Source organism: Choloepus didactylus, chromosome 14, assembly GCF_015220235.1.
Source record: "Choloepus didactylus isolate mChoDid1 chromosome 14, mChoDid1.pri, whole genome shotgun sequence".
Classification (NCBI taxonomy): Eukaryota; Metazoa; Chordata; class Mammalia; order Pilosa; family Megalonychidae; genus Choloepus; species Choloepus didactylus.
Genome location: NC_051320.1, coordinates 99,786,989 through 99,797,089, shown reverse-complemented (window position 1 = coordinate 99,797,089; position 10,101 = coordinate 99,786,989).

Sequence of the window (10,101 nt, the reverse complement as noted above, 5' to 3'; positions counted from 1 at the left end):
GGCTGAGCATCCTGCTCACCCAAGGACTAGGATGGATGAGGGAGGGAGCACGGTCAAATGGCCCCATTGGTTCTAGATGTTTCCATTGGGCTCTTCTGGCTTTTCAAGGTCATGACCATCTTCTCAGTCACTGGCGGCTGACTCCTTACAGTTGCCCCAGTGTGCTCTCAGCTCATGGGATGTGGAACCAGACCGATGTGAGCTTGCCGAGGACAGAGGGTCTCTGGGAGCCATGCCGTCATCCCAGACCATGGGCTGCTTGCTGATTCCGGTGCCCGGGATGCCGTGGGTGAAGCAGCAGAGTTGGGGAGGCCTCTGGAGTCAGAGTCAGACCGCGGCCTCCTAAGTGAGACTTGACTCAGTATCCCCGTGTAAAACGGAGTAAATGGCACCCACCAGACCCACCCTGGAGAGTGTGGAAAGAGGTACTGTTTGCAGCGGTGTGCAGGCGTGGTTACATGTCTTTTGGTTTGTGTGGCTGGCACACAAGGGACCCACGCAGGGCGTCAGGTCCGTATCAGAGGGTGGCCTCCGCCCTGTCCCAGCCGGTCCCTGCTTTAGCACCCACAGACCTCTGCTCCCAGCTTTTCCCTGCACTCGCCTGGGCCGCCAGCGCCGCGCGCTGAGCCTCCCCAGGCATCGTTGGGGTCGTGGGTTTGGGCGCGGGGGGGCTTGTGCGGCCGCCCTGGCGGGGGTGGGGGCACCGGGCGGGGAAGGGGCCTTCCGGAAACGGGGAGGGGGCGTCGGCGCGGCCTCGGCTGTGCGACCTGGTATAACCCGTGGGCCTCCTCCGCCGTGTTTCCGTCTGACTTGGTAAGGTTTGCGGTTTTTCTTTTTTTCATGAAACCACGTGTTTAATTCAGTAGCTAGTTTTCCCATTTTACTTTTTCTAATTTTGTGATTATTTCCGTGTCCTTCCTGGTTTCCTTCTGTGACCCCCACCCCGACCCCCAGACTGGTGCTGCCCCCGGGCTGGTGAACACCTTTTGCTCCGACCCGGCGGCCGCCCCCGGGCGCCCCTCCGTCCGCTGCACTTCGGGCTTTGCTGTGGCTCCGGGGGCGCTTCTGGGGGGGGGGCGCTCCGGGCCGGCGGCTGGAAGTGGGGACGCGGGGTCCGGGAGGTCGTCCCTGGGGCTCCTCCCGCCCGTGGGCCCACCCCCACGTCCTTTCCGCGCCCTCTCCTGCTCCACCCCCGGCAACTGCCCCTTCGGGGCCCCCTCCTTCGACTCCAGGCCGGGGGTCGCGGGCCCCGCACCCTCCTCCTGCCCTGACGCGCCCGGCCCCCGCCCCGCAGTCAGGGCATCTTCCTGAGCCAAACCTGGCCCTGCCCCTCGCGAACCCTCCCGACTCGCCAAGGCCTCTGGGACGGGGTCTCAGCGCCCTGCTTGGCCTTCAGGCCTGGGCTCTGCCCCAGCGGTTCGTGCACCTGACCCTTCAGCGCCGTGGGCGCCCACCTGCCTTCGGAAAGACCCCAGGCTCTTTCCCAGCCCCAGGCTTCTGCAGCCACCATCTCTGGCCTGAGAACCAGCCCTGGACGCCAGGGGGTGGGGCCATCTTTGTAAGCCCGCCCTCCACGGTGTCCACAGCTCATGGAAGCTGAGGTGATTTGCCTCTTCACCTGTGACAGTTATTCCTGTCCCGTGTTAGTCTAGGGAAGGATGAGGGCACTTTTTAGGAAGATCAGGGAGTTAGGAATAACTGCTGCAATACAGTTGTCCAATAATGGAGCTAAAGGGTTCAGAACAAGAGAGTGGGCTCAGCTCATCAACCAGGGTTGTGTTCACAGTAAGGCACCTGAAGGACAAGGAGCAGGCTTGGTTACAGCTTGCTATAAAAGAGGTGGTTTCTCCTGCTGTGATGCAAACCCACTGCGAAGTGCAGCATCCATCTCAGCATCCCTGCATCGCTTCCACTGGACTTACGGGAAAGGGAAACCAACGCAAATAGGCTGATGCTCGCTGCGCTTTCTGTGCCATAAGTAATAAAGTTTTGCCTCTGACCCAGGAGTTTTGTGTCTTCTGGAGCATCCATAAAGCACAGCAGCCTAGCTTGTTAGTTTGCAAGTAGAGTAAAATTGAATTCCAGACTGGACAACAAGCAGCTCATCATGGGACCCCTGAGGAGAGGCTGACCAGCTGCAGGGCAGCTGGGGGAGCCTGTGCTGCACTGGGGTTCCAGGGACATCCCTGTGCCAACCCTCCAGCCCAGCAGCAGCCCAGAGGCGGGCACAGGAAGTTCTGGGTTACCAGGCACTCAGCTGTGTCCCGGGTGCTGGGCTGGGCCTCCTGCGGTGATTTCACATACTCTTCGCAGTAGCCCGTTAACACAGATGGCATGACTCTCATCTACAAATGAGAACCTGGGGCTCAGGGAGGATAGTGACTTGCCTGATGTCACAGAGCACTTTGAGGCAGGGCTGGGCTCTGTCTGACTTTTGATCACCTCACCTGCCTCTATCAGCTCTGGGAACATTTAAATGCAGAAACAAAATGTGCTCCAATTTTCACACAGCTGAGCCAGGGCAGAGACACCCCCCCCCCCAACCCCCATACAATATGCTGCTCCTACCCCACAAGTCCAACTCCCAGGCAAAACCCTCCTGGCCTCCATCACCAGCCCCTCTGCCCACTGAGCGGCATTTGGTGGCCTGAGCTTGCTCAGCCTGTCTCCAAAAGTGCTCCTGTTTTCAGAGCTGCTACTAGGTGGCTTGGCACTTGCCAAGCCAAGTCCTGATGTACTGTCATCTTCCTTCAGAGAAGGGACAGGTTGTGCCACTGTGTCCCCACACTTGTCACAGGCTGGACAGAGCAGAGGCCATCTTGTGGCCCCAAAGCTTGGTTAGAAAAAATAGGAGTTAAGATTTGTCAAGAGGAAAACTTGAGAGACAAATTACACGTAGCTATTTGACCTACTTTTGTTCAGTAATTTTGTTACCTGAGGAGAAAGGATTGTATTGATAAATTATCAGCAATGCAAGGAAGTACCCATTTTCCCTGGGCATTACGGGATAATCTTCACTGACTGATGAGGAAGTGAAACATTTTTGTTTTTGGATTGGCACACTTGAGCATTTTCCAGGTTTTCCTGGTTGTATTTTCCCTTGTTGGGAATTGCCTGTTCATATCCTATGGTATTTGATTTGTAGGCGGCCTTTGTGCTAGGGCATACTGACCTGCCTTCAGCCACAAACATTTGCTCCAGTCATTGCTTTTTCATTTGAAAATGGCAGATTACACACAATACACAAAAATAAATTCCAGATGGTCTAAAATGTATTCAAAAATCATAGAAAAACTTCAAGAGAACCAAAGATTAAATTCTTGGTAGCTGTAAGGAGAGAGGGAATAAAAAGATTTAAATACTTAAAATATAAAGACTTATGAATAAAAAATTAAAATCCAAAGTAAGTGTGGAATGTTGCTGATAAATCAGAGGTGGGAGGGAATGGCTGAGCTGGCTGTTGCTGGGCTGAGGGATATCCGTCCAATGCCATTTCCCAGCAGGGCAGATGGCCCACAGGTCCTGGAAGGGCACATGCTGCCTCCTGCTCCTTGAAGAAGTGAGTGGCGAGGAGGAGGGACACTACAGTTTACTTCCTGGCCCTGTTCCTATCTGAGCCTGCTCACCAAAGGCTCAATGACAGCCCTAGACAGCAAGAGAAGGCAGAATGATATTAAGCACACTCTGTTTAAGAAGGCAGGAAAGTGAACTCTGCATTTTGGGAAAATTTTCCTGCAAACCACTTGGAATCAACCTTAGTTACTGGATTTAGTAACGAATGAATGACTTGTACTATGTAACTTAAGGCATCGTTTGATACACAAGTATCCTGTGTATTGAGTCGAATCCACTCATTCTGATGGACTGTTTTGTCTCTTACTCTAAGGCTCCATAGGATGTAGATTTTTGTAGCCTAAGTTGTGGTGGGCTGTGAGGACCAGCCACTGATTCAGATGCTAGCTGTGGATTCCACCCAGGAAGGGTTTCTGGCTTTCCTTTTAGGGGGAATTTATGAGATAACACCTCACCGACCTCACATCCTCTCTGAAGTAACATCTCAGAGAAGTCAGCCACTGTCTGAGGAAAACTTGAGTAACCTCATCTCCCTTCTACAAAAACATCTGAAGTTAGTTCATCTCCTTTTTGAAGTAACACCTCAATAACCAGCCTTTCTTTAAAGTAGTGCCAGAGTCATGTCAGCTCCCCTCCTGAACTAAAACCTCAGTGACCTCATGTCCTCCGTAAGTAGCATTCGGCGACCTTATCTCCACTCTGAAGAAACACATTGTGTTTCAGCTTCTCGTTGAAGTAACACCTCAGTGGCCAGTTACTCCCTGATAATGCCTGTTCAGCCAGCCCGGTTTCTGAGGTAAACCTCAATTTCAGTATCTCCTCTTTGAGGCCACAACTCAGTGACTGCAGCGCCTCTCCGAGGGAACGCCTGTGATCCCGTGTCCTTCCTGAGCACACTCACTGTCTCACGTCCTCCTGAACACACACCTCAGACTCAGCTCCTCTGTGGAGTAATTCCTAGGCTTTGTCAGCTTCCCTTTTGAAGTAAATCTCAACGTTCTTATTTCCTCCCTGACATACAACCTCAACGTCACCTCCTCTCTGAAGTAACATCCATTTCAAGTCCTCTCTCAATTACATTTAATGATCACATATCCCCTCACAAGAAACACCTTGTGTCCCAGACTCTGAAGTAATGCCTCAGTCATGTCAGCTCTCACTCTGTATAAAACATTACTGCTCTTACCTCTTCTCCGCAAGGGCACCTCAGTGATCTTAGCTCATCTCTAAAGTAAAACTCAGTCATTTCAGGTCCTTTAAGATAATTCTTCAGTGTCCAAAGCTAGTTGTTTGTGAGCAGAAAGACTTAGGTAATGGAAATATAAATAAGAATGTTTAGCATAATAAACTGAAAATATTTTCATATTTAAATAACATATACAAAAGGAGTGCTTTCTGTGTTTTATATTTTCTTGCAAATCCTTTTTCCCTTTAAGAAGCTGAAAATCTTGCCATCTGACTTAACCACTTTAGTGTTATAGTGGCATTTTTGTACGAAACAGTCTATTCAGTTTACTTATTAATTCAATACACATTCATTGAGTGCCTGCTGGGTGCAGCGGATTCAATGTCTGCCAATCACTATTTGCGGACCAAGACACCAGTTTAGTGAAATACTTTTCCCTGAAATCTGTTAGAAAACACTTTGAAATACATAAATGCTAAATTTTGTGTGTAAAATTTAGTTATATCTTCATCATCACATGAAGTTTTCAAGCACTCTGAAGTTCTCTATTGCCAACAGATTTAATGTTTTATGTGCTGCCAATTCTTGTGACTACCCTAACAAACCTGTGGGTTGCAAATAAGAAAATTCTAAGCATGTTTCAAAGAGGAATATTTTTGTTAAGACCCCTATTACCTCTTCTTCATGTGCATTGTATTTAAGACTTTTTTTTAAGGCACTTTTCCACTGTATGTCTGCATTCCCATTGGAAATGTGTTTAGCTTTAGAAAACATTTTGCTGAAACATAAATTTAGCCTTACAATTAAGTGCTTCTCGCAGCAGGTGATCAAAGAAAAGAGCAACTGATAGGACCTGTTAGAGTAACCGATGTCTGGACCATTCCTGACGTTTCTCTCTGACAATACCTTCGGGCCTTGAGTGTTCTTTTCTCCCAAGTGCTATTCCATAAACATGAGGGTTCACCAATTGCCTAATTATGCAGTAACAGTTGCTCTGAGACAGCCAACTGCCCACAAAAAGAAAACTGGTGAAAAACAAATTTGAATTACTTATAAAATAACTTTCTTCCCACGTTCATATTTGATGAAAAGACGTACCTGGTGTGCCAGTTTGAATGTATTATGTCCCCCAAAGCCATTATCTTTGATGTAATCTTGTGTGGGCAGACTTATTGGTGTTGAATAGATTGTAATTCTATTGATTGTTTCCATGGAGATGTGACTACCCAACTGTAAATAACTCTGATTGGATGATTTCCATGGAGGTGTGGCCCCACCCATTCAGCGTGGTCCTTGATTAGTTCACTAGGGCACTATATAAGCTCAGACAGAAGGGGCGAGCTTGCTATAGCCAAGAGGGACACTTTGAAGAAAGCACAGGAGCTGAGAGAGGAGCTGAAGATGAGAGACAGTTTGAAGATGGCTGTTGAAAGCAGACTCTTGCTCTGGAGAAGCTAAGAGAGGACACACACCCCAAGAGCAACTAAGAGTGACATTGTTGAGGAACTGCAGCCTAGAGAGGAATGTCCTGGAAGAAAGCCATTTTGAACCCAGAACTCCAGAGCAGACATCAGCCACATGCCTTTCCAGCTAACAGAGGTTTTCCAGACACCACTGGCCATCCTCCAGTGAAGGTACCTGATTCTTGATGACTTACCTTGGACATTTATGGCCTTAAGACTAACTTTGTAACCAATTAACCCCACTTTATAAAAGCTGATCCATTTCTGGTATTTTGCATTCCAGCAGCATTAGCAAACTAGTACACCTGGGAAGCAGGTGTCCACCCACTCAATTTTTCAGACATTTTGAAAAGATGACAATTATGTTAACTAGATGGGTAAACTTCTATACTCATAAGTTATGAATCTCTCATAATGGGGGATTTAAACATAATTAAAAAGACATTGCCCTCTAAAATTTTCCTTACATCTCTTAAGAGTGGTCTTGGTCCTGAATATACAGTGTTATTCTCTATGTTTAAAAGGATGATCCAGACATGCGAAGTAACTAGTTAATGCATAAGGCGACTCTACCTAGCTATCTCACATCTACTTAAAATTGATTTTTAAAAAGTTTTAGGTCAGCAAATATTATGCAGCTTTGCTCCTTCTAGTGCAAGAAACTGCAGGCTAGATCAGTAGTTCAACAGCCAAAAGTCACAAAGTAGTCATTGTGCATGTTACATTTCTTTAAACTATAAAACAAATTCCAATTTCTATGTACTTATTCATTGTGACAGTATTACTAAACAGATAAGGATGGGAATATTTTGTTATACCATGTATAGTGAATGTATTGTACTATGTCTGTGAAAACTGTGCTTTAAATTATATTTTCATATATTTTGTTGGAGATGGAGCACCTAAGTTTGAAACAGAGATTTTTTTTAACTGAAGGCAACTTAATAAAAATTCCTGTCAAGAAAAGCTGCTTATAAATGTAAATGAAATCACACTTGAAAGTGCCTCTGACCACCCACCCCCCAAAAAAGCTAATGTGCCATCTTACCTCAGTGTCATGAAACTACTATTACTGAGGCAAAACCTCAATAATGTCCACTTTTCTGAGGCATCACCTTAGTGATTCTCTGATGTAACTGGTCTGTAGTCCTTTCTGAAGTAACACCTCAGTAATCTGATTTCTCCTAAGTGACACTTCGGTCATCTTATCTCCCCTTTGAAATATTACTTGTTCAATCCCAGCTCCTCCTCAAATAATACTTCAATGATTTCAGCTCCTCTCTAATGTACCACAATGAGCTACCTCTTCCTTGGAATTAAAATCACCATTTTTTCTGCTTTTGTTAATATCTCAGTAATCTCAGCTCTTTTCTGAAGAAACACATCAGTGATCCCAGCTTCTCTTAAGAAACATCTTAGTCATCGTCTTTACCCTGTAGTAACTTCTCAGTGACCTCCATCTCTCTGAAGTAACACTCAGTCATATCACTCCTAGGAGTAAAACCTTATTGCTAGTAGCTCTTCTGAAGTAATGCCTCAGTGATACAAGTCCTACTGGTGTAACTTATATCTCATCTCCCTCTGAGGCAATACCTCAATGATGCAGCTCCTCAGCACTTCAGTGAGCCCAGCCCTTCACTGAAAGATGGCCTCAGTCACTTCATCATACTCTGAAGTATCTCCTCTTATTTCATATTCCCTGAATTATTACTTAGTGATTGCATCCCCCCTCTGAAGACACAATTTCTATTTCAGCTCCTCTCTGGAGTAAGACATCACTGATGAGCAGTCATCACACATCCTTTGTGAAGTTAAGTCTGTGATTTCATCTCCCCTCTGACAATCACCCGTTTCAGCTCCTCTTTGAAGGAACACCTCAATGATCACCTGGTCTCTGAGATAATGCCTCAGTTATGTCAGCCTTCATTTGAAAATATCAGTGATTTTATCTCCTCCAACACCTCAGTGATCTCAGTTCATCTCTGAAGCAGTATCACTCTTACCTCATATCCTCTCAGAGCACAAGAGCCATCTTATTTCACCTGTGAGATAACAACTCAGTGCTTTCAGCTCATTTCTGAAGAACAACTCAGTGATGTCAGGTCCTTTCAAACAATTCTTCAGTGTGATAAGCTAATGTGATGTAATAACTCAGAGTTCCCAAACCACTGTGCAGGACACCAAGTATTCAGCACTTTTCTCAAGTATCACCTCAGTCATCTCAGCTCCTCTCTCAAGGACCAGTGATCTCAGCTGCATTTGAAGATCTCAGTCATCTCCATCCTCTCTGAAGTAACGTCTGTGCTGGTTTGAAGCTGTTATGTACCCCAGAAGTGGCCATGTTCTTTTAATCCATTCCGTGGATGCAGACCTGTTGTGTGTGGAACCTTCTGGTTAGGTTATTTCAATTTGAGGTGTGGGTCTTAATCCTTTTACTGAAGTCCTTTGTGAGAGGATGAAGGAAAAAGGTGGGACAACTTAGAAAAAGCCCCCAGAGAAGCTGAGAGACAAAAACACCACCACAGAAGCTGAGAGAGCCACCGAAGCCAGCAGCTGAAAGCAACAAAACCTGGGGGAGAAGGAGCAGCAGATGCCAGTCATGTGCCTTCCCGTGTGACAGAGGTGTCCCAGATGTGGCAGCCTCTCTTCAGAGAAGGTATCCTCCTGATGATGCTTTAATTTGGACATTTGCTTGGTCTTAGAACTGTAAATTGTAAATTATTAAATCCCCATTGTAAAAGCCAACCCATTTCTGGTATATTGCATTCCAGCAGCTTTAGCAAACCAAAACACAGTCCGTCATCTCATCTGCCCTGACAAACACCTTATATTTCAACTTGTATCTGAGGTAACACATCAGTGATAAACTGCTCTCTGAAGTATTGCTTCAGTTATGACAGTGCTTCTTTTGAAGCAAAATCTCAGTGATCTTATCTCCTCTCTGGAACAGTTCAGTGATCTCAGATCCACACTCAGGTATAACCACAGATATCTCAGGTCCTCCAGGAAGTGACACCTCAGTTATGAAGGTAATCCTTTAATAATCTTATGCCACCTGTGAAATAACACCTCAGTGATCTCGGCTCATTTCTGAAATGATCTCAGGTCCTTAAAGCAATTCCTCAGTGTCATAAGCTACCGTAACACCTCAGTGTTCCTAAGACACTCTGTGGCAACATCTCAGTAATATCCACTATTCTAATGTACTACCTTAATGATATCAACTTCTCTGAAAAACTGGTCTGTAGTCCTTTTTGAAATAATACCTCAGTAAACTTAATTTCTCCTAATTAATACCTCAGTCATGTTATCTTTTCTTTGAAGTATTACCTCAGCAATCACAGTTCTCTCAAATAAAATGCCAATGATCTGTACTTCTAACACTTCAGTGCTCTCAGCTCATTTCTGAAGTAAACCTCAATGACTTCAAGTCCTTAAAGCAATTCTTCAGCGTCATAAGCTGATATAATGTAGCACCTCAGCATCCCTAAACCACTCTGTGGCAACACCTCAGTAATCTCCACTTTTCTGAGGTACTTAGTATCAGCTCCTCTGACATAACTGGTCTGGAGGTCTTTTATGAAATATTACCTCAGTAACTTGATTTGTTCTACATAACATCTCAGTCATTTTATCTTTGAAGTATTAACTCAGCAATCATAGTTCTCTCAAATAACACATCAACGATGGGCTTGTTAAAAACTCAGTGATCCCAGCTTCTCTTTGGAATCATGTCATTCTATCTCCTCCCCCACCTCCTCCCACTGTAGCACCTCAGTGACATCATGTTGTGTCTGAAATAACACTCAGAGATATCAGTCTCTCTGAATACTGTAGTCATCTTCGCTCCTCTTTGAGCAAACACATCAATGATCTCAA